Consider the following 24,161-nt stretch of genomic DNA (forward strand, 5'->3'; position numbering starts at 1 on the left):
TTCCTCTCACAGAATCACAGAATGGCCAGGGTTGGAAGGGACCTCAAGGATCATGAATCTCCAACCTCCCCCTGCCACATGCAGGGCCACCGACCTCCCCATTTAATACTAAACCAGGCTGTCCAGGGCCCCATCCAATCAGGCCTTGAACACCTCTAGGGATGGGACATCCACAGCCTCTCTGGGCAGCTGTTCCAGCACCTCACCACTCTCTCTGTAACGAACTTCCCTGACATCCAACCTAAATCTTCCCTCCTTCAACTTAAAACCATTTCCCCTTGTCCTGCAGTTATCAACCCTTTTAAAGAGTTGATTCCCCTCCTGTTTATAGACTCCCTTTAGGTATTGAAAGGCTGCAATGAGGTCACCCCACAGCCTTCTTTTCTCTACGCTTCTCTCAGCCAGTCTTGAGTTGGCTGAGCGGACTTGTTTCCCTGCCTTCTAAGCAGTGCTTGCTGCGTCACACTGGCTAATCTTTATCAGCACTCCCTCTTTGTGTGCTGTCTCAGCTTCACACCCTCTTCCTGGTTGCTACTTTGAGGAAATGGTGTGTAGAGTTCTGTGCACTGAGGATCGTTGCTGCTTGTGTGGTCCTCTGTGTCACGGAATGGCGGGTGATCCATTTGTCAAGAGGTGAATTTCTGTTAAGGAAAAAGGTGGTTACTGCTGAAATAATCCTTACTCCAAAATGGGAGGAAACACAGTGTGTTGCATGGTGTTAAATAACTTTGTTTCTCTTTACAGCTGATTCCTGTGAAATAAAGTGTTTTATTCTTTCAAGAAGACACTCCATTGAGAGGAGTTGGAGAGTTTCATAGGCTCCCTGGAAGTATGGGCCAAAGCCCAATAGTGGTATAGGTCAGGAAAAAGAATTTACAAGATTTTCTTTTCTAAAGTATTTTGGCTCCTCCTGGAGGTAAGCACAGTGAATTTCTCAGCATCACGCCTCACAGTAACAACACGGGAGCGGTGGTCTGTCTTCCCCACCGTGCTATCAGATGGTGAAGGACTATCATGAGATGTTAAGTAATTCAGAAAACCTAAACCTTGGCATCTTGAAATATTTGTTGGTATTGTAGTAATACTTGCCATTCTGTCTCTTTAAATCCATATCTTGTCAAAGGATCTGAGCCAGCTTTTTGCCTTCTCCATCTTCCCACAAGAGGTCAGGCATCTTAGAAGAGCATGTACACCTCACGTAGCTTCTGCCCACCCACCTTAGCCAATTTTACTGCGTTCATCACAGAAGAGGAGAATATAAAGCTTTTCTGCTACTATAATTTCCAGTTTAGTTTTACACATCTGAAGAATTTTGAATTAAAAGCATCACTCTCTTTTTTTTTTTTTCTCTATGTGGATGCTTTTGGCTTTGTTGAAGGGGAAAAAAAACAGACAGTATTATATATCAGAACAGTTGCTGTCCTTAAACTTTAAGGCTAAGCTTATGCTTATGTTTGTGCAGCTGATACCAAGTATTGATGGTAAGTAGTGTGACAGGGTGTGTGTGTCTTTTCTACAAATGGCAGAAAACATGGATATGAAATTGTCCAGGATAAATTTGCTGACATAGTAACTACATACTTTGCTTTTATGTATTAAGTATCACTGATATCACCTGCAATGATTCCTTCTCTTCCTTCGTCCACCTTGTTTCCATGCTGCTGCTCTGGATAGGAGACAAGGATCCTGCTTTACGGATGAAATTACTTCACTGTTTTACTGTGTATCTAACAATGTAGATACTGCTGATGTCTCAGGAGGGAATTGATGTGAAAAAGTAATGAAAGGAATGCTTGATGTGTCTGACAAATAGTTTCCTGTGTTGTACAGTTTACTCTCGTGAGTTTGGGGGTGCCCAATATTTGGCAGGGTAGATTTTACACAGTTTAGAACTTGGAATTTTAAAACCTGTATTCTCTCAAACTTAGGTAATCTGGAAATGCTCACACCCACTTACTTTCTGACTGAGCAGGTCTTAATTGTTATAGAATAATTGCAGAAATAAGCACTGTCTCAGTTTTCCATATGAAAATACACAAAGTGACTAAAGAACTGAAGGACTGCCTTTGCTGTATTCTAAATACATGGGTATACTCTGCTTTAATGCATTTTTATGGAAGCTGCTTCAAGTATTTGTATGGTCCTGAGCCTGCTAAGCTGTCATATTTGTCTGCTTTGCTGTACCAGCATCCTACGCTGCAGAGACCACAAGTTTTCCTTTTTGCAAAAATAAAGTTGGTCTGAGTGCACCCAGGTAAGCAACCACTCTTTGCCCTGAGAGTGAAGTGGCTGGAAGTCATGGAAGATGGTGCAGAGAAAAGGATGAGTAGGAACGTGTGATGTGTTGGCCTTCTGCAAAGAAGCAATTAGTACATGTTCGTATGCTTTCCTTGCTTTTATCATGGTAAATTCTTGCTCCTAATTAGAAACTGAAAGATTTTGTTGTAAATTCAGCCTTCACTGGATAACGTACTGGAAACATGTCTGCAATCCGCATGAGAAATGTGTGCATGTACAAGATGGAGTGCGAAAACATTCCTGGATAAGTTTTAAGGTATTTTGTTTTTGTGGAGTCACCATCCATGTCAGCAGAGCCCAGAGAACTGTTAAGATGTTGGCCTTCTCTCAGTTTGTGTGTTCTAATTTTGGCCCTGTGTAACTGCCAGCACACAAGTCAGCTGGGTGGGAAGGTTGTCATAATGGCTTGTAGAGGTGTCAAATTTTTTCTCTTGGCACGTAAGTTTTTAAAATTCTTTCTTTGTTGTCTGCAGTCCCTTTGGATGAAGGGGGAGAGCTGTATAGCCACTGGGGCACTGCTGCCTGTAGGGCCTGTGAAAAAAGCAGGTAAAGATGCATTGAAATGAGTGCTCTGATCCTGACATTGGAGAAGCTGTTGTGATGGTTTCCTTCTATGACGATCTACAGAAATGCTTTGTGGAGTGGTAACAGCTTCAAGGTAAGGGTGTGGATTCAGCTGGGTGTAGGTAAGAACCTCTGTGGTGTGAAAACTTGGGAAAACACAGGTGAGAATGGAAAGGTTCTGTAACTCAGTGTTGTAAATGAAACTGGGGGGAAGCAATTGTTAAATTTTTAGGAGACCCCAGGATTCCTGTAATAACCTTTTTATATTCTGTTTTTCAGCACAGGAGGAGCCTCTTCAGGTGTTGTGAACATGTTCTGCAGTTCAATAGCAGTTACACAACATGGGGTGGGAGGTGCACAGGCTACTGCAAGTTGTGGCCTCACAGGAACCAGTTTTAATAGAGAGGAAACCTCAGGTTCTCTTGGAACTTCCATGAATTTAAGTGAGGACTCATTGGCAATGGTGAAACAGGAAGTTACTTCTATTTTTGACACTGGATGGGGGGATGAGGGTAGTGAGCTTCATACTTGTTAATCAGGATGCAGTGATGGGCCTTGGCAGAATTGCAGGCTGTCTGAGTCCAGGAGATTGCAGCTGGGGGGAAACACTTTCCCAACTAGCAATGGCAGAAACTTCCTGAGAAGAGGGAATGGATGAGTGTTTGCTGCTCAGCTGAAATAAGGATGTTTTGAGACCATAAATAGAGCCACGCAGTCCAGAACTACTCACGCAGCTTTAGTCTTGGTCAAATGAGACCATGTTTTGTAATAGTACTGTTTGGCCCACCCAGCTCCTGCAGAGCTATGGGGACTGGAGCTCTGCACTGAAGATACGCCTCAGCGCAGCTGGCTGGGATCCAGGCTTGGATGGAAGCCCTGTGGTTGGCTGCATCCCAGCTTTCGTGTACCCAGCAAGAACCTCAGCACTTCTGAGTAGAACAAGTTAACACTTGGGATGCACCGATACAGTTGTAGTTGATATGTGCTGCACAAAGGGCTATGTGTTGTACAAAGCAAGTTGGGTTTTGAGGTTTGCGGGCTGCAGGCCCCACTCGGTTGTCAGTAGACCTGGGGTGAAGCTCTAAACTTGGGTTTGTACCACACTTCATTGGGGAATTCGTGTGTGCCTGTGCCAAACAAACAGTCCATGAGCTGACTAATCCTTAAGCACGGTGGCAATTATGCTTGTAAAAAAACAAGGGAGATAAGTAGAGGTTCTTTCCTTCATGATTCACAAACTACTGAAATCCAAAGCTGAGTGAAAATAACTTCCTAGAAAAGAGAACTGAAAAGGTATGATTAAGGCAGTGTGACCCTTCAGGTACAGCAAACTTCCAGTGCTGTTCTTTGTCCCTTGTGTGGTTTGCGGAAAAAGTGGATGTGTAACATAGGTAAGATAGCTGGAATTTGTGTCAAGTCATGCATTGCTGTAAGGAGTTCCTGCAAGGAAACTGCTGATGCTGGAGTCCCTGAATATGTATAACAGTGTGCTCACGTTCTCTGGCTATTCAGATGCAGTGGCATGAAGTTACACATTGGTTTTGGTGCCATTCATCTGAAAATCCAAACGTTTGCAGTGTGAGCACATTAACAGCAATGCAGTCAGAGCATTCATTAATACACACAAGGCATTTCCTTTTGGGTGAGTAGCAGTGCAATGTGAAGAAGCACCCAGCTGCCAGGAGGTGTCACTTGGTAGCGTTTTCTGTGCTGGTATCCCCTGAGTTTGCTGCTCCTGCTTTTGATGGGAATTTCATATCTCAGAATCGTGGAATGGCCCAGGTTGGAAGGGACCTCAAGGATCATGAAGTTCCAACCCTCCTGCCACAGGCAGGGCCACGAACCTGCACATTTAATACCAGACCAGATTGCCCAGGGTCCCATCCAACCTGGCCCTGAACACCTCCAGGAACGGGGCATCCACAACCTCTCTGGGCAGCTCGTTCCAGCACCTCACCAGTCTCATAGTAAAGAACTTCCCTGATATCCAACCGAAATCATCTTCAATTTAAAACCATTTCCCTTTGTCCTGCAGTTGTCAACGCTTTCAAAGGGTTTCCCCTCCTGTTTGTAGGCTCCTTTCAGGTACTGAAAGGCTGCAATGAGGTCACCCCACAGCCTTCTTTTCTCCAGGCTGAACAAGCCCAGCTCCCTCAGCCTGTCTTCATAGGGGAGGTGCTCCAGCCCTGATTATCTTTGTGGCCCTCCTCTGGACTCTCTCCAACAGCTCCCTGTTGGATTTTCCCAAATTATTTCAGTATTTTGTCATTTGGCTCTCTTCCTGCCTCATCACAAACCCACCTATTTTGTGTTTGTTTTTACCATTTCTCTGTAAATGCCTCTTCCTGGAAAACACAGTGACAGTAAATAGCACAAGCTGCTGGCCAAGCTTCCGTTCCCATGGTTTCACTTGCTCTATTCTGTCAAGTTATTTACATACAGCATACTAAGGATATAATTTACTGGAATGCTAGTAAGCACTAACATTTGTGTCTGGCTTCAGTCCACATAGGTCAGGCTTCCCCAGGCTGCTTCCTACTGTGAATTCATTGCCTACTCGCACGGCCCCGGGTTGCACTATTTCATGAAAGAACGGCGTGATCTGCTCATGCAGAAAGTACAAAAAGGACAGGCTGGGGTCAGTCGCTTTACCTGCTGTGTTGCACAACCCAGATTTGTTCTGAACCTTGCTCTTGCATACACGAGCCCTAGGGCGCTCAAGTGAAAGGGGTAATCACGTCTTAACAGCTCTGGTGTGCTTCAGTACAGGAGAGAGATTTCAAAACTAGCATAGATGTTTGAGATTGACTATATTATCTCTGAAAATAGAGCTGCTGTCTCATTCCCTGGTTCTGAATTCATCTATCCCAGAGCCATCTTGTACTCAGAGCCTTTTGGGGCATGCATTCCCCAGGCTTTGAATTCCAAGATTGCAGCTGCGTTATACGGACTGGATGGCATGGCTCATTTAAGGAGCTCAGTGTTATCTTTTGCCCTTTGCTCTCCTGTGCCACACTGCACTGTTCCTGGCATGCCAACAGGTCTGTCTGCAGCAGCAGGGTGATTAACAGGCTGTTAGACGTCCTGCCCTGTGCCTGCTTTTCTTTAGCCAAAGTTGGAAGTGTAAGAAGTTTGTGTGACTTCTCTAAAAACCTGGAACGGGTCAGTGAGGTGGTTGAGAGAATTTGCAACAAGATAGTAAAAGCTGGTGATAGGGCACACAGCAAAAGTCAGTCCTTGGGTTGCTGCAGCCTTCATCTCATTAAATCATGCACCTAACGATGGGGTTTGGTTTGTAGGGGAGGAGCAGCAACACGTCCCTTGTGTGCGTAGTGGTTAATGGTGTTTTTTCTCCTTTAGGTCTCTGATGCATGACTGCTGAGTGTTCTGTGTGCTGCCTTCTGAGCAGGTTTGAAGAACCATGTCTGTGAGCAGCAGTGGTGATGCTAAATGTAGTCAAGCAAATGATGAGAGCTAGAATAAGGTGTGGAGCAAGTTTCCCACAGTTTAACTGTTACAGAGGATACACATTTACCGTATGATGCAATTTCTTACAGTTAAGGATTTACATGTTACTCCTGCACACCTAGCCAAATACACCCTTTCTATTTAATGGCAAGGTAGATTTGCACGGAGAGAATTGGGTACTCAGCCATTTCATAGATAGGATAGATGTTTTCCATGTCAGTGTTTTTGCAGTGCTCCTTGATAAGAGTACACAGTAGAAGTCCTTACCATGCAGATGTGTTCTACTGTCTCCATTCTGGCAGTGGTGAATCATGTCCTCTGTGAGTCTTTGCTTTCACTGGAGCCATTTCTGCTGAAATAATCCCCAGAGGGATTATTGCTGTTGTTAAGCTTTCTGGAAAAATAAGAGGCAGATGCGTCCTCGTGTGAATTGGCAGGAGGGTGCTGCACAGCCAGGTGGGTGCTGCATCTCACCTGGGATGTAGAACAGTGTGTTGTTATTAATGAATTCGTCCCAATGAAGTCCATTAGCCCTCCTGCAGATCTCTGCCAGCTCAAAGCTCCTCTCAAATCCTGGATAGTGGGTGACCACTGGCCCAATCCTACCCTCTATATGTATTTATAATATATTGCCTCTATTTCTTGACACAATTTTTCACTTTATATAAATCAATAAGCCAAGGGAGTCAAGGAAAAATAGAGAAGTGTGATGTGCTGCTGACAGAACCCTGGAACGGAATGGCAGTTGAGAAAGCTCAGAGGTGTCCTAGATAATACAGTTTGTGTGAATGTTTCTGCTTTGTTAAAAGTTTTTAATCCCATCTGTCTTTCCAACTCTCATCCCTGAGAAGGTTCTTTGCCTGCGGATTAACCTTGTCAGGAGAACCAAGGCATGTGACGTGCCTGGAGACAGGAGCAGGTACGTGTTGGGGCTCTCACAAGTTGCTGTCAACACCTCAGCTTTGCAGATGTCCAGAATGGATAATGTTGCTGCCTTTCATTCTGAGTGGTTGCTGCCTCATTTGTATGAGTTTGATGGTATGTCAAATATTCCAACCTCCCACTACAGTTCTTCATTATTTGAAGGTAAATTTAGGCACAAGTCAGAACAGCCAAGATCCTTGGCTTCGAATATGCTTGCCTTCCTGTAACACTCAGTCATACATTCTGGAGTGGGTAGTTCTGCCTCTTAGGTGCAGTCAATTTCCCAGCCTTATTCCTCCCAAAGCCACCAGGCAGCTGAATTTTCTCAGTGCTTAGGTAGTTCTTTAAATGAACATCCTCCAGGCAGTGTTACCATTGTGGGGCACAGTGGGACGGCTGCCCCCGGCTGCCTGGAACTTGTTCCTCAGCAGTCAGGCAGTGGTACAGTAGTAAATACAAGGTGTTCCTTTGCTCACATCCACCACCCGTGAAAGGCTTTTGGAGTTGTCACTATTTCATTCTAGATAACACCCCAGTTGTCTCTATTTGTTCTTTCCTGTAGTAGCTCCCAGTTGGCTGTACACAGCACTTCACAGTATTCACTCTGCACAAGAGCCCTCACATAATTCCGTATTTGTGGCCATTTGGAGCTGGTGACACTGCTGGCTGCACTCCTCCAGCTGTTGCATCTCATCATCCTAGCAAAGAAAAGGAAGATTGGATGTGTTGTGATCAAATGTTTTTCCTTAGCCCTAACCTGGAAATCTTGCATTAGGGTTTTGAAATGTTTTGTCAAGTAGGAAGGCTCTGAGCTTGCAACACAAATGCGGCACTGCTCTTTTTCAAGTAGTCCTTTAGAGAGGTGGTGAGGGGAAAAAAGTTTGACCCTTTCTTACTTTTTAGTTAGTGTTTCAGTTAAAAACCTGTAGAAAAACCTATTTCATACAATCATTTTTATGCCAAGGCCGATAAGTGGCATTTCTTAGGCATTTGTTTCATGCTTTATGTTACAGCTGCATGTACTCATGCAGTTACTCAAATATTCATATCGAATCATCTAATCCTTAAAGTTGGAAGGGTCCTTTAAAGGCCATCTCGTCCAACTCTCCTGCAATGAACAGGGACACCACAGCTTGATCAGGTTGCCCAGGGCCTGATCCAGCCTCGCCTTGAGAGTCTCCAGGGACTGAGCATCAACCACATCACAAGGCAGCCTGTTCCAGTGCATCACCACCCTCACTGTAAAAGACTTTTTCCTTATATCTAACCGAAATCTCCCCTCTTCAAGCTTGAAACCATTTCCCTTTGTTTTATCACAACAGACCTTGCTAAAAAAAGTCTCGTTTTTCTTCCCTTCTTTCCTTTTCTTCACTTACCTATTGTTAAAATTGGGCCATAAGACACGAAACTTGTTGAGCTCAGGCTTCAGAGGATCTGGGTCCTGCAGTGGTACCTTCAGGGGGTAAATCACTTACGCCTCAGGACCACGCTGTGTGCTGGATGGCTTCTCTAAGTAGCTCCTTCCAGTTCCTAAACTGATAACACCCAGGGTTGAATAGTAGATCTCTGTGGTCATGTGCCTTAAGTACCTCACAGACAGAAGTTGCCATGTTGAAGGTATCAAGTGAAGGCACAACACCAAGTGTTGCTGAAAACAAAGCAATCTCCACTGATGTGCAATAGTGCAAAGACTTTGCAGCCAACACAGCCCTTCTTTACAGTGTTCTTAACGCTATTATCCCTTGGAAGCCTATTTAATAACATATTTTAAAGAGGAGATTCAAAAATTTCAGTTCTTTACAGTGTTTCTGTATTTTAATGCACTCAGATGCAGGTTGCTACCAATGCCATTTTATTAAAACTTACCTTGGAAAGCATCTTTAGATAAAATGTAACTTCTTGAATCTTCTTGGAATAGTTTGTGATTATTGGGATACTCATTTTTATACCTAATCTGTGGCATCACAGAAAAAATATTTGCATTCCTAAGTCCAAGACACATCAGTTTTGTTAATTCTTTAGAACAGAGTAACAATTTTAAGAATAGCTCAGATTTTCAAGACAGATTCATGTGTTTTCAATAAAATGAATGCATGCACTCTCATAGTTGGTATTCAGACAGGGTTGGTTTGCTGGCCTATCTGTTTTGCTTACAGAGCTGCAAAGAGAAAATAGATCATGTTAGCAGTCAGAAATCCTGCTCATCTTCTCTCCCATCACAGACCCTTGTGGGGATGTCTGTGTAGCACTGGCAGTGCCAGCAATGTCTGGCTGTGGCTGCAATGGGAGGAAACAGCATGGCTCCCCAACTGCAGAACCGCAGTACCCATCATGCTAACAGGCAGGGAGAGGAGCTCAGCCCTTTCCAAGGTCCCCCTGCTCAGGTCACACCTCTGAAACCTTCAGTGTATGCAGGTACTACACAGGGCTGCAAAATGTGTGTCAGATGTGTGGGTCTCTGCTTGTTTTGACATGAGAGAGGCTGCTCCAGTTGCTGCTTCTGTTCAGGACCAAAATGCATGAAAGAAATAATGGAATAAATTGGCAGCACTCTAGCATTGATTAGGGATTGAAAGTAAGACACTGCTGTTAGATTTGTGCATGGAATTAGTGGGGTATCACCTGACTTGAGGCGTGTAACACATGCCCAGTCCATAGCTTTACTTGCAGCCTGGAAAGAGGACGATGGACATCCCAGCACCTCTTATCCTGATTTGAGAATCTAGATTTGTAGAACACAGGCTAGCCAAAGCCTGATCCCAAATGTTATTTGTGCATGTATAATTATTCTCATGTGGAATCGCCCTATTTCTGACAGTTAACGACTAGACAGTTAATTATGTGAGAATAGAATGCTGAGTGGGCTCAATTCTCATGCTGTGTTACAGGGAAACTAATTTCTCTTTTGAGATGTCTGTTCCTCTCAGCTGACTACATAGGGAGCAGAAGTTAGGACAGCTCAAAGATACCTACAGATTTAGCTTAAGTAAGCCTCACCCAGCATGTCTGCTGGCTGATGTTACTAACATTGGGTAATGCCTGCCTCATCTCTGAAGGTCTGTAGGAGTTTATCATCTTTTATGGGATCTGATTTCACAGCTGATGGCATAAACCACAACAGTTACTTTTATAATTAGCAGATAGTCATTAGCTTTTGTAAAATCCATAGAATTCCACATGGGAGCAATTGCACAAGTGTTAGAAGTTAGGCTGTTGTTGACTGGAGAACTGTTGACTGGAGTACCTAATGAACAGCAATAGTAAGTGATGATGAAGCTTTATCATGTTCTAGTACAGAGTATTTCATATTCTGTATTGGATGCTCTATTGGGAACTCTCCTACTGTAATGCTTTTCATATAGGAAAAAAGAGCACATCTGAACAAAACCTCAAAAATTTCTATCCGTGATTACAGTTCAGGAGCTGTATTTTCAAAACTGAATTCTTGTCTAAAGTGCTCTAAGTGCCAAACAAAAACAAAAATGAAGACCAGCAGTCTTCATTTTGAACTGTTCCGGATGTATAGCACAGATGAGGCCATAGTATCCGCTACAGTAAGTAACATCCTTATCAGTTTGCAGACACAGAGCAAAGTAGAGACCAACTCCAGCACAAGACTGAAAATTTCCAAGGCATCTTCCGCAATGGCTATGAACAGCAGATTATTTTCGGCTCTCCATTCCACAAAACACAGGTAGCAGCAAACACACACAAGCAGGATCTGTGTCCTTGCCTTCTGCAGGGCTGAAGCCTTTTGAACCAGCTCCAACACTGTGTCCAAAGTGCAAAAAGGGTGGTTGATTTATTTGAAGGCAGATAAATGCCAAGGGAATTATTAAAAGGATTCAAGGAACAGAGTCATTAGAAATGAGATTATTGCAGACAGGCATATATTCATGGGATCAGTACATGCTGTGGCTCTTCTAGCACGCTTTCCAGTCCACCTAGGCTGTACAGAACTACCTGCAGGGTTTTAAGCGTGCCCATTGCCTGAACACTGAGGTTAAATTAACGATATGGAAAACCTGGCATGTGATTCCTGGCTGCAAGGACCTGTTGGTGTACATGTGGGCTTTCAGGTTATGGAAATGACCCATTATTTATAAAATAGCCTCTTCCTGTTTGCAGTGATGCAATGAAACACTGACTCATCTCTAAACCTTTAGCCTTCCCTGAACAGCCTTTCTCATATGCCATATCTTACACTTTGGGTTGATAGCGGCGGAGAGGAGATTTTACTTGAACACATCACTTCTGGATGAATTGCTGTACCTTCCTGGGGAAAAGCTTTGAATTCCATCACTGTTGATTGAAATTAAAATAGAATGCTAAAAAAAAAAAAAAAAATCGAATTGTGTCTAGTTCTTAATTTGGGGAATGAATGCTTGCATTCACTGTGAGCTCAGGTTTTTGATTCCCTAAAGCAAGATTAAATTATATCAGTGTTTTAGCCTTTATCTTTTCCACAGAGGAGGCAAGCTCTGGTTTGCTTTTGTTTTCCATACCATGGCCAACCCACGTAGATAGCTAGATGAGGTGTGGGAAGGTCATGCTCCAGTCTCATCGTGATTACAGTGCTTCTTGCATTGTTAAATAGAACCAAACTGTAAAGAAAGCATGTCCTAGAACTGCACTGCAGATCTGTAGTTATCAAGACTGACTTCATTCCATACACAAACTCTCCTGGTTTTATAGGACTTACAGTGATATGTTTGTGTGTCCTAACTCCGTGCCTTAAGTGTGTCATGGCCGTAACCACTCCTGTCCCCAGTTTTTCCAACATGGAAAAATGGGCAGCTTCCCACTTTTCATATCGACTTGGTTTCTTGCCCAATAAAGAGATTGCTTTTTGTTGCATGCCAAGACACCTAGTTCTCTTTGCATAGTGCAAAGCACCAGGGGTCTAAGAAGTTGTAGCTTCAGCTGGAAGCTGTACTGTATTTCTCTGCCTCTTGGAATCTTTTTTGAATCACTGTAGAATGCCATAAAATAGAATCATAGAATCAGAATCACCAAGGTTAAAGGAGGCCTACAAGGTCATCCAGTCCAACCATCTATTCCTCAATCTAACCCTCTAAAGAATGAAATGGAGGAGGTGTGTGGAAACAGAACGTAAATCCTTTCCTCAGAGGTGCACAGTTGGGAATTGTATTCCTTGTCTACAAAGGATAGCACAGGTTAAAGTAAAGCATGATGGTTGCTCCCGTTTCTTGTCAAAGCAGAATCTTTCAGAATCTTTGGCAAGAGAAATATGAGTGCGACATGATGCTTTTTCTTGTGGAACATTTCAATGGCAGCACTCAGTTTTCCCAGGGGGACCTTATTTCCTCACAGCAGGAATTTGTTGCCACTTAGTTGATTCAGATGTGCCTTCTGCCAAAATCAGCAAGGAAGGAATGGATGGGATGGACATTACCAATATGGAAATTGTGACATGTCTGAAGAGAATGCACGCACAGAGGAGGGGCTACTTCTGTTTCAAAAAGCCAAGTTTTTTCTGCACAAGCTTTGCTTTTCCTGCAGATGTCTCATCTCTGCCTCGCGGCAATGCTATGATGATGTTTCATCTTGTAAGAAGCCAAGGGGAAGAGAACTTACTGTAGTGAAAACATCTATTCGCAAGCTGTTTAAACTCTTGTTTAGCTGAACTAAAACGAGCACTACAACCAGCTGGGACTGCAATGATTAAAGTCTTTGTAGTTATTACAGGGTTTGGGTTTCTACTGAATCAACACATGCTGCAGACTAAGATGAAGGAAGGAAGTATGCACTGGTACAATAGCAGACAAAAATACCACTCATTACCCTTCTGCTGACTGGCCATGGGTGGCTTCGGATGGACACGTCTGTCTTCTAAGATAAATCAGCAATGCAAAACCCAAGTGTATATAAAAAGTGTCATTTTTTTAACACACAAAGATCAATTTTAGAGCTGTGCTAAGCAGCATGCAGAGCACTTGTATCTCTCAGAAATTTAGTTGAACCAAGCACCCAGGAATCCAAGATCTGACTGAAAGCAGCAGTGAAGCTGGAGGGCAAGCTGTCATGCTGTCATCTTCCTCTTCTCACTTGTCCCTGAAATGCCCCGACAAAAATTAATCATAGAAACATGTTAGAATCATAGAATGGTTTGAGTTGGAAGGGACATCAAAGGTCATCCAGATGAACCCCCTGCCATGGGCTGGTTGCCACCATCACACTGGGCTGCCCAGAGCCCATCCAACCTGGCCTGGAGCACCTCTACAGATGGGGCACCCACAGTTCTCTGGGCAGCAGTGCCAAGGCTCACTGCCCTCTCAGTAAAATATTTCCACAACATCCAGTCTAAATCTCCCCTCTTTCAGTTTAAAACCATCCCCCTTGTCCTGTCTCTATCTACCCATGCAAAAAAGTTGATTTCACTCCTGCTTATTAGTTCCCTTTAAGTACTGAAGGGCCGCAAGGAGATCTCCCTGGAGCCTTCTCTTCTCCAAGCTGAACAAGCTCAGCTCCCTCAGCCTTTCTTTACTGCAGAGGTACTCGAGCTCATGTCTTCCCGAGCCAGAACAGCCCCTCACACACAAAGAGGAAAACAGAGGGTGCATTTAAAAAGCTGATGGCTAGGTTGAGAAGACTGGAATTGACAAGAAAAGAACGGTTGTGAGGAGATACTGTACTGAATAAATATTAATTATTTTTATAAACCCAAATGGATGCTAATGGTGGTCTTGCATTTGCAGTCTCATCCAGAAGGCAGAAGCCTCGCACACTGCGTGTGGCAGTGCAAAGATGAACAGGAGTCTTCATGTATGAAATGGACGTATGTATTTCATGAACTAGATTGTTCATCAGATTTTGCTTAACCTGCTTTGCACAATGCCACTGAAATGAAGACAACTGCAGACATCTATACAAAGTTAGGTGGCAAATATTAGCAAAATTCATTTCTAAATGTGGCCTCTTTCAAGGCACTTTACAAATAGTAATGATGGGGCCACAATTTAGCGATTTCTAAGGTATCTATATTGAGTTTTGAAATGTATCTGAGTGCCATCGAAGAACACAATGAAAGTTGGGCTCTGCATTCCCAAATTATTTTAAGAGTTTCCTGGAAAAAGAAGAATGCTGGGATGGGCACAGCAGCAGGTGCAGGAGGACAAGCCAGACAGAGAGGGGTGTGCGTGCATTATCTGCTCTGATAGCGGAACCCAATGTCACACGTATTGTGTCACCAAGCCACAGCCAGAGATGAGGAGGGTGAGCCCTGCTTCTTATAGCTGCTAAAGGCTGAACGCTGTTTCTCGTAGTGAAATCATAGAATCATAGAATGATAGAATGGCCTGGGTTGAAAAGGACCACAATGATCATCTGGTATCAACCCCCTGCTATGTGCAGGGTCGCCAACAACCAGACCAGGCTTCCTAGAGCCACATCCAGCCTGGCCTTGAATGCCTCCAGGGATGGGGCATCCACAGCCTCCTTGGGCAACCTGTTCCAGTCCTTCACCACATGCTGTATACAAACTGCTGCTGGAGATGATTCAGCCATCATCTGCATATTAAATGTCTGAAAAGACCTTTTGTTACCTCATCAAGCACTTCCAGAGAACCACATCAAACTGCTACCGTGGAGTAACAGTGAGATTCAAAGCTGTGGCACTGGCACTGTATGACTGTCTGGCACTGAGCTGAAGGTGCAGCTATTGTCTGCGTGCATCACTGAATTGGACTGAGACCAAACTACACACTTAATATCCAACAGCCACCAATGCCCAGTGACATGTTAACCACGTCAATAAGCAATTAGCTAAGCAGGTGCTGGGTTCTCCTGGTTAAAAGAAAACCAGACCTTCATTAAATTCTAAGATAAGGTTAGAAAAAGAATTGATATTGTAATACGGTTATCTGCTGCATTAACTTGGGAACTGGCTAATTTCCTCTTAATTTGTTGACTTAACTAAAATTGCCAATGAAATCATATAAAATATAGTGCATTGCTTTGTTTTTTAAACAGCTTGGTGAAATTAAATGTAAATTAGGCAAGCAATGTGCTTTGGAAGGTTTACATTTGCACACTCTCCGTCTGGATGCAGTCCATACCCAGGACATGAGATCTGTTTCAATTCATCACATTGAAACCCAGGTCATGGGCTCAGTAGGCAGACAGCAGCTGTGGAGTGAAATCCTGAGCCTCCTCTGTACACCTCCAGAGTGAGCACATAGACTGCAGCATCCCCAGAATCAAGGACCAGGAGAGTTTCCATCTCACACTGCTGGGAATGGAGCTGTTTATCAGTTACATGCCTTTGGACGTGCTGGCACACCTTTATTCACCTCCATTAATCAATACAAGATAAACAATTGCCAAATACATTTGCCCATAATGAACACCTATGTTTGAAGTAAGACCAAGCAGGCAATTATGTAGAGCAATAGTCAACTTCTGCAGGGCAAAACAGCCACCACCACTCAGCCTACATTCCCAGCCTGCAGAGGTTCTATTCCTGTCTGCTCATTTTCTGTATCTATTTCTGTTCATTATTATCTTTCATGTTCCTTGGAAGATTCATTTATAAACTTAATGTTCTGCTTAAATAAAAGCATTCTCTGCTTAAAAATACTTGCATGCTCTAGTAAAAATCTGCTTTCTGGAGTTAAGTGTTTTGTGTTTTGAGATCTGCTGACTACCACGTTGCTAATATTATTATATGTTTATTACCTTCAAAATGAATTTGCCTTCCTGTAGCTGTCATGCAAGATTATAATGTGAATTCCTCCGTTAAAAGCTGAAAATGGTGTTCTGCTGCTCAGTGCTTAGTGTATTCATTTGCCCATTTATAAAGCAAGACTGGATTGCAAAACATAGCGATTTAAACGTAAATCTATTGCTAAACTTTGGCCTGGAAACATCAAGGTGCAATCATGATCATTCCTATTTACACAAGCTGAGTACACAAGTGAAGAGTGATATGAGGGCAAGGCAGAGAAAGACTTGTGAAGCACCTCACTGGAGCCAAGCTGCACTGAGCTACATTAACCAGTTGGATTTTTCCCCTTTAAACACTTGTGGTTTTGTAAATTTTGCAGCATGGAGCCCTATTTAATATGTGTAAAGCCTGTCCAAAGCCTATTTGCTGCCCCTATTCATGTGCCTGTATGTAAGTTTTGCAGCGCTATGCATAGCATAGGTAGAAAAAGTAGTTACGTGTGTGCTTCCTTATTCCTAATGCAGAAGCAGCGTGAGGTGAAAAAAGAGCAAAAGGGGAAGCAAGAATTTCTGCTGAAAAGAAGAAGAAAAAACAGGTCCCAGTGATCCATTTTTTATCTGGATACATTTTACTGGGGCAACCCACCGATGTCCCTGCTTACTGCTGGGTCCCGCTGCACTCCAGCAGCTGGTCAGCACGTACACACACATATGGAATACCCAAGGCACGTTTCAGTACGAGCATAGTTTCAGGCTCCTTTCACAACACTGAAGCTGTTAATGACAAGACATGCCTTTCACCCCTTGTCTATTTGTACGTAACGCTGTGCCATACTCACCAGGCACTATAAGCCCTACCCAAGGCAAGAGCTGAGCACAAGGAACCTGCCCAAAGCACTGCCTCCCTTGGCACACCTCCAGATGGTGATCCTCATAGCAAACCCCAGCCTGCCTGATGCTCCCAGTGCGAAAAGGACACCTTAATGCTTTACAGGTTGTTTATGATTAACAAGTTGAATAGCGTTTACTGGAAGCATTTTTTTTTTTGGACAAGATCAGCTCTGCGAATAGACAGGAATATTAGGCAGTTGGGTGCTCCTTTCCTTCTGTAGCATGTAGGAAAACTGCTGTTGGAGTTTTTTTCCTGTTAGAAACTCAGCAACTCAGTCAGGTGGATGATTAAAGCACTTGGGAATCAGCCCAGGACTTCTGTGATGCTCTTGAATAACAGTATTGTCAGTGAGATCTTCTGAAGATGGATGAAGACATGGCTTGGAAGCCAAGAGCAGCACAAAAGGTGTGTAATGATGTCCTTCTGCTTACTCTGACCCCGCAAAAGATGAAGCCATGTGTCATATGCTTAATATTAAATGGACTAAACAAGTTGCTTGGTTCCTCTTTAATTCTTTTAATCTTTTTATGAGACACAAAATAGGCTTAAGTCAAAAAATATTCTTTAATGTAAAGGGCTGGGGGGGGGTTGGGATCGCTTCTTTATCTGTTTTGTGATGACAAAAGCTTCCCTAGGAAGGCTATTCCACCCAGCAGGTAATGCCTCCTTACTCAATATCCACGAAGATTCCTGAGAGCCAATTATAGTCACAGCAGCAGGAAGAGTCAGACTGTAGTTAAACCTTCCAGCCCCCACACAGCAACAGGAAAATCCTGTTTGAAGAATAAGGGAATAGCCTATTTGAGACCACAAGAGACACTGTGCTGGATATGCTGCCATTTCTCCATGCATTATATGGCTACTTGGCTGTAAGTGACCTCAGAGTCTGGCCCACTGTGGGTCTTTATTATTTTTTATATTCATTTACACAAGGAGCCTGTCCAGGCTGGGATTAGGGGAGATGGGCTTCTTCAGGAGTGATCTGAAGTTGCACAGTGGAGGTTTAGGTTGGATATCAGGAAGAATTTCTTCATGGAGAGGGTGCTCAGTCATCGGAACGGGCTGTCCAGAGCAGAGGTGGAGTCCCCATCCTTGGAGTCATTTAAGAGACATTAAGGGACACAGAGCAGTGAAAGGATGCAGTAGCTGAGGCTGATGGTTGGACTTGATGATTTTTTAGGTCTTTTCCAACCTAAATGATTGAAGGGGGTTGGAATAGATGACCCCCAGAGGACCCTTCCAAGCCATACAACCCTTATTCTGTCATTCTACAGTTCCATGCACCCACAGAAATTTTTCAGAATAAAAAGTAATAATGTGAGCAGGTTGCTCAATACCAACACTTCTTGGTATGTAAACAAATTAGAACAGATTTTTAGCCAAGAATCACAACTTTTTTTTTTTTCCAGAAAAATACCCCAAGGAACAACATCAAATTAACTTCACAGAAGTTCCTTTTAATCCAACCAAAGAGCCAGAAGGAACAAACACCACCCATCTAATCTGCTGACTTCAGGGAAAACTACTCTGCATCTCAGAGACAAACTATGCATTTTCTGATAGGCAGTGTTCTTCTGTTAAATTAAAGAGAATCTTAAACTTTGCTAAGAAAATAACATATGCATTATATATGTATATATAAGTGCTTTAGCAGGGGGGTTGGACTCAATGACCTCTTGAGATCCCTTCCAACCTTTGCAATTATGTGATTCTGTGATTACAATTCCTTTATCTGTATATATGTACATTTTTTTCTGTAGTGGGTGACAAAGACGTCAGCAACATAAATTTATCAGAAAAAAAAGATCTTCTCAAACCAGTTTAAATCCTTGTTTGAGTAAGAAGATACTCAGAGAGGGAAAAAAGCATTAAAGATAGGCAATTCAGTAGGGCTTCATGGAGAACAGCACTTGTGCAGGCTGCAGATGTGTTATATGAACTACCTCTAGCTTTTCTAGTGGGTTTACACAAGGCAAGCAGCTTTCACGCCATGTGAAGGGCAGGCTTTCATGGATTTGGCTTCTGGAAGTAACAAGTTAATGACCAGTCATCTTCAATTCCTTCAGTCTGGAGCAGATAAAAAGTTGCTTGCGAGCATTTGGGAGATTACAAGGAAAGGAGTAGCAGCCACCATGGATTCGTCACTGCAGTTACTTTTCTTTCTATGGCAGGCTAACAGTCAGGCATGAACCGTCAGTGGCATAAATACAGGATGAGGAGGAGCTGGTGAGGCAGCTGTTTTTTTCTTCCAAAATATCTGAAAAATAAATGGATCACAATACCCATCCATCATCGCTCGTACCTTGCCACCACTTTTGGTGCCAGAAATGGCATCTGCATTGATCCCAGTGGCTGGAACAGGTCTCTGTCCCGAGGAGGATCCATATGCTGTTGATGTTTGGTGGGAGGGAGACTAGAAAAAGCATTCCAGGCTCTGTATAGTTTGCTGCACAGAGCTGGTAGGTTACAAACATTTTGAGAAGAGGGCCTATGAAAAATAGATACAGTCTCCCACACACACTTCACAACATTCAGTAAGGATTCAGTGCACAGAAACACCAGAATACATGGATAATCCCTCAGCTAGACACAGCTGTGATCAGGACAGGAGGGGCTGCCCGCTTGCATGGCAGCTCCCAGCAACCAAAACTTCCAGCAGATGCAGATGACCGCTGAGATGACAAATGACATCTAAGAGCCAAAGGGCTTCTTCCAAAAATTACTTATCTAGAGGTTACATATTACATATGACAGAGCGTGCTTGTTATCAGACCACACTGAAACATAACAAAAAGGTTGTACCATGACTTTAGCAAAGGCCAAACACAAACTGAACGCTATCTCACTGCATGGAATTCATTCACAAAGCTCTGAGACTGAATTGCAAAAGGTGGATGAAAACTAAGATTGCCAAACACTGCTGCAGATTATCTATCCGTTACTCGTTGACATCTATCCCAAACCCACTGAAACTGCCTGTAAAAATGGATATTTTTGTTGCAGGAGGAAGCGCTGAACTCCCAGATCAGAAGAGCAGAAGCTGGGTGGGTTGAGGGGGGTAGCTGACGGTTGGCACGTGGCTGTGCTCTATCAGTCAGGAAAGCAGCTGGTCCTCAGCAGTTTACTGCAGCAAGAGGTAACTGGTGGGTGTGATGCAGTGCGATAAGAGCAGTTTGGGTTGGAAGAAGAGCTCCTCCTGTTATCTTTCTAAAAAACTGCTGATAGAGTATTGCTCGTTGCCCTTCTCCTAAAAAAAATATTGGGCTCTGAATCAAAATGTTTTGAAAATATATTTTAGTAAACACATCTTTAATTCTGATATGCGTGTTCCAGCTAATCACAGCTGCTCTCCCTCGAGCCCTCAGTCTGTAGGGAAGGCAAGGAGAGCAGGGCAGCAAAAATGTGAATTATTTATGTTCTTGCTGAAAGTGCAAGCCTTGTCACTACAGCCTTGCTTGATCGGATGGATCTACAAAGACAGTTTCTGTAGCAACCCAGAACCTCACCCAGCAAAATGTCACCCAGCAGTCACAGGTAATGCAGAGCAGTCATAAATATCTGCCTGGGTAGCTGCAGATGACACAGAAATGCCAAAGCAAAGTATATCTGGGCCTTGAGCCCTTCATTCTCGAAGACCCAAGAAGAGCTTTCAGACTAACTCGGGTACAGCTAACAACCCAGCTGTGACAACCCAGTGTTTCAACAGACTCCACGAGCCTTTGCGGGAGCTCGGCACCCTCTTCACATCTGCTCAGGCTGCTGCTGACCATGCAAGCTGCTGTGGTCTCAGGCTCGTGCTGGTACCCAGCTAGCTCAAGTCAGAGGCCTACTGTCGCAGTGTTTATGACAGGTACATACATCAGGCAGCAGGGTTGTTAATATTATCCCAAATGTTTCAGGTATCTCACTTTATATCACTGCATTTACTGTAGATTGACCAAAGCGTGTGTGGATTTAACTATTATATCCCTACCTATTTCTAGCCTTCAGTCTTGGCTTGTTGCTGTTTGCAACCCACCTCAATGAAAATGTTATGGAAATTACAAGCTGTCAGGACTGTCTTGCAAAGCTTTGAAGTGTGATACATGCTAGCAGGTTTGTCTAGACATATTAAACATATTTTTCAGTAAGTCAGTGTTTGAATTTTTCATAATTATCAGCATATCAAATAATCTGTTACTGAATATATTCAGGTTATCTTAATTTCTGAGGCCATGAAACACAAACCGTATTGGAAAAGTTACATGTTGAACTTCGTATGTACAGAAATGCTAGCAGATGTTTCCTTCACAGTGCATCTCTACTTGCCTACCACCAACACTGGGAGAATAAACTGAATTTTCTGGGGGTTTTCCAGAGTTTGCATTTCCAGTGTTTCCTACGGTTTGACCTTACAAACAAAACCAGGCTCTCAGCATTCAGAGTAACCCGGGTGCTTAGCTCTAAATAGGAGATAATCCAGCTATAAAAAGCTTGTGGTTATTTGAGAGAGGTCATCAAGGTACAACTCTAAATGTGAATAGAAGTGTGAGAAGCACTATGAGTCCTACTTAACCTGGACAACAAGTGCTCCCACTGCAGGACTCAGAGGCGTGGCTTATATTTACAGTTTTGCTGACTTAGCAATGCCAGGACTAGAACAACATTCAGCAAGGCAAAAACCTTAAGACGCAGTTTCAAGAGAAACATCCTCTTCAGTTTTGATAGAAGCGGTATAATGTACTGATCTAACTTTGGTCCCATCTCTAAGAGGCTTGACCAGCTCTTCCCCTGTAGCACTGGCAAACTTTCTCGTTGAGACAGTTGTGCAGACGAAGGACTGAAGAATAACGCTTATGACAGCAGAGCTGCTTTGGAGACTTGAAGGGAGAGTATTTCCCCCTTTGGGAGGAACCACAGGGAAGCACTGTCTGCTTCCTTAAGTGAATCTGGGCTAGAGAACAAAGGACTTGAGCTCATGTACAGTGGGGTAATTTGCATGTAATTAAACCGATGTTTAAAAACCTACAGTGTTTGTCTCTTGTAGTATCTGTGTTTTTGTTTTCTAAAAGCAAAAAATGTCATTGATTTATTGATTGATTTTACTACACAAGAATAAAAGTCGCAAGGCCATTTCTGGGTGCCCAGAGATTGTTTATGTTTCTGTTTTGTTGTTTTCTAGTCAGAAAATAGTTTAAAGGAATTTTATTAGACTTCCCAAAAATCCAGTTCAAGCACCAACTCAAGGAGAAGCAAAACTGTAGAGGTTTTGGAAAATACTAAATTCTTGAATGGCTTCTTACTTTGACAAATTTTCTCATGTAGCACATTATATCACAACTATCCTGAAAGATTTCCTTAGTTATCGGTTACTGGTGATTCTCAAGTGTGCCACTACTAGGTCTACTCCTGAGGCTTTTTGATGAGCTTCATACCAGCAAAAGCTCCAGCCACATCTGCACAAAAAAAGACTGACTGACAGCTATGCCAAATGAGATGAGCAGAGGTGGCACATATTTGTCCCAGAAGCATTTCTAAATAGTGATTTCAGCAAAGCTGGTGGGATAGCTTTGCTTTTGGGAGGTAGTTTCATATACACAATGTATGGTGAATGCTTTTGCAGGAATGTTTGGATTTTGTGTTGAGTGACGTGGTTTAGTGAGTACTATTGGTGATAGATGGATGGTTGGACTGGATGATCTTGAAGGTCTTTTCCAACCTTGGTGACTCTGTGATTCTGTGAAAAGATAAATCCACACATTAGGCATACTGTTGGTATAACAGCTCTGCCCAGAGACAGGTAACAAAGCTGGTGAGAGGTCTGAAGCAGAAGTCTTATGGGGGAGCAGCTGAGGAAATTGGGACTGTTCTGTCTGAAGGAGGCTCAAGGAAGACCTTACTGCTTCCTACAACTCCTTGAAAGGAGGTTGTGTTGAGGTTGGGGTTGGTTGGCCTCTTCTCCCTGGTAACAGCAATAGGACGGGAGGGAATGGCCTTGAGTTGTGCCAGGGGAGGTTCAAGTTTGGTATTAGGAAATTTTTTTTTTCTGAAAGTGTGGTCAGGTGCTGGAATGGGCTGCCCAGGGAGGTGGTGGAGTCACCGTCCCTGGAGGTGTTCAAGAAACATTGAGATGTTGTACTAAGGGTTATGGTTTAGTGGGAAAATACGGGGGGTAGGTGGACAGTTGGACTGGATGATCTTGGAGGTCTTTTCCCAACCTTGTGACTCCATAATTCTGTGATTCTATGAATTCCTGTAGCATAAACAACTTCTCATTAGACAGTTCAATGATAGATTCACTATGTATTTCTGTGCCGCTATGAATATTCCAAGAAGTGCTTAAAGAAAGGAGTGTTCCCACAGCTCTCTAACACAGGGACCTCACGGGCAACTTCTTGCTGTAGTTGTTGAGGTGCGAGTGGCTTCATACGAAGCCCATGCAGACAAACAGATAAAGCACCAAACACTGGATGCTCTCAGACATGAACTCCGATCAGGGACCCTGGGGCTGCTAACTGCTTCGCTTCACACCAGCCTGTCCTTTGCTGACTTACAAACTGAAGATCTCATTTTAAGGGTGCCTTTGGACCCCGTGATGCCCTCAGCAAGGCAGTTCTGCTCATTTTATTGGTTTTACTTCAGTAATTAGCACGAGTAAAGATTCTAACTCACAACTACAGCAGTTTGGGAAGGAGCCACATTTCCTCACACTTCCCCCCCTTGGCTCTCAGAGACAGAAAGTTCAGTTTCGTTTCCTCACAAAGGCAAAGGAGAAGTGTTGGGTACAGCATGCGTACACAGCGTTTTGGAAGGGCTGTGGAGAAAACACTTCGCCAATAAGTTTATTTCCACAAGGAACAGAGCTTTATTATTATTTTTGCGCGAATTATCGTGAGCAGGCTTTGTTACTACGACTACATCAGCCAGAAAGCCGCGTTGCCACGCCAACGGCTGGGCGGGGCGGGGCGGGGCGGCGAGAGCGTAACAACTGCAATTCAGGCTGAGGAGGAAAGACGGGATTGCACTAGGGCACCAATCAGAGCTGAAGACGGAACGGGAAGGCGGGAGGGTTAGGCCCAGCGAGTTAGCGGCAGGGGAGTAGGGAAGAGCAACCAATCGCAAGTCGGGACGCGGGGGCGAGGGCGGGGTTTCGTCACAGCAACCAATCAGCGGGAGAGGGGGCGGTTCCAGCGAATCACGTTCGCCTTCTTCAGGTCGAGCCAATCACGGGTGGAGCGGAGTAGCGTCAGCCAATGGGGTCGCGATGAGGGAACAAAAGGGGCATTCCAAGTCGCCGGCCCTTTTCCTCAGCCCAATTTCACATGACGCAACGGTTGGAGGAAGCGGTTCG

At 43.7% G+C, this 24,161-nt stretch overlaps 2 long non-coding RNA genes across 3 annotated transcripts; both read left to right on the plus strand.

Annotated features, from left to right (window-relative positions):
- The first annotated feature begins 314 nt into the window (after positions 1-314).
- On the plus strand, positions 315-3,300 carry LOC109365507. The gene is made up of 2 exons (XR_002111171.1): positions 315-2,554; positions 2,772-3,300. It is a non-coding gene; the product is annotated as an uncharacterized LOC109365507 (long non-coding RNA).
- Positions 3,301-5,050: 1,750 nt separating this feature from the next.
- On the plus strand, positions 5,051-19,121 carry LOC104909406. 2 transcript variants are annotated; one of them, XR_002111172.2, is made up of 5 exons: positions 5,051-5,500; positions 6,223-7,249; positions 13,974-14,053; positions 14,829-17,236; positions 18,241-19,121. It is a non-coding gene; the product is annotated as an uncharacterized LOC104909406 (long non-coding RNA). The 2 variants fall into 2 exon arrangements; XR_792310.3 differs by having other exon boundaries at positions 5,051-7,249.
- The last annotated feature ends 5,040 nt before the right edge of the window (positions 19,122-24,161 follow it).

This window comes from Meleagris gallopavo, chromosome 1 (assembly GCF_000146605.3).
Source record: "Meleagris gallopavo isolate NT-WF06-2002-E0010 breed Aviagen turkey brand Nicholas breeding stock chromosome 1, Turkey_5.1, whole genome shotgun sequence".
Lineage (NCBI taxonomy): Eukaryota > Metazoa > Chordata > Aves > Galliformes > Phasianidae > Meleagris > Meleagris gallopavo.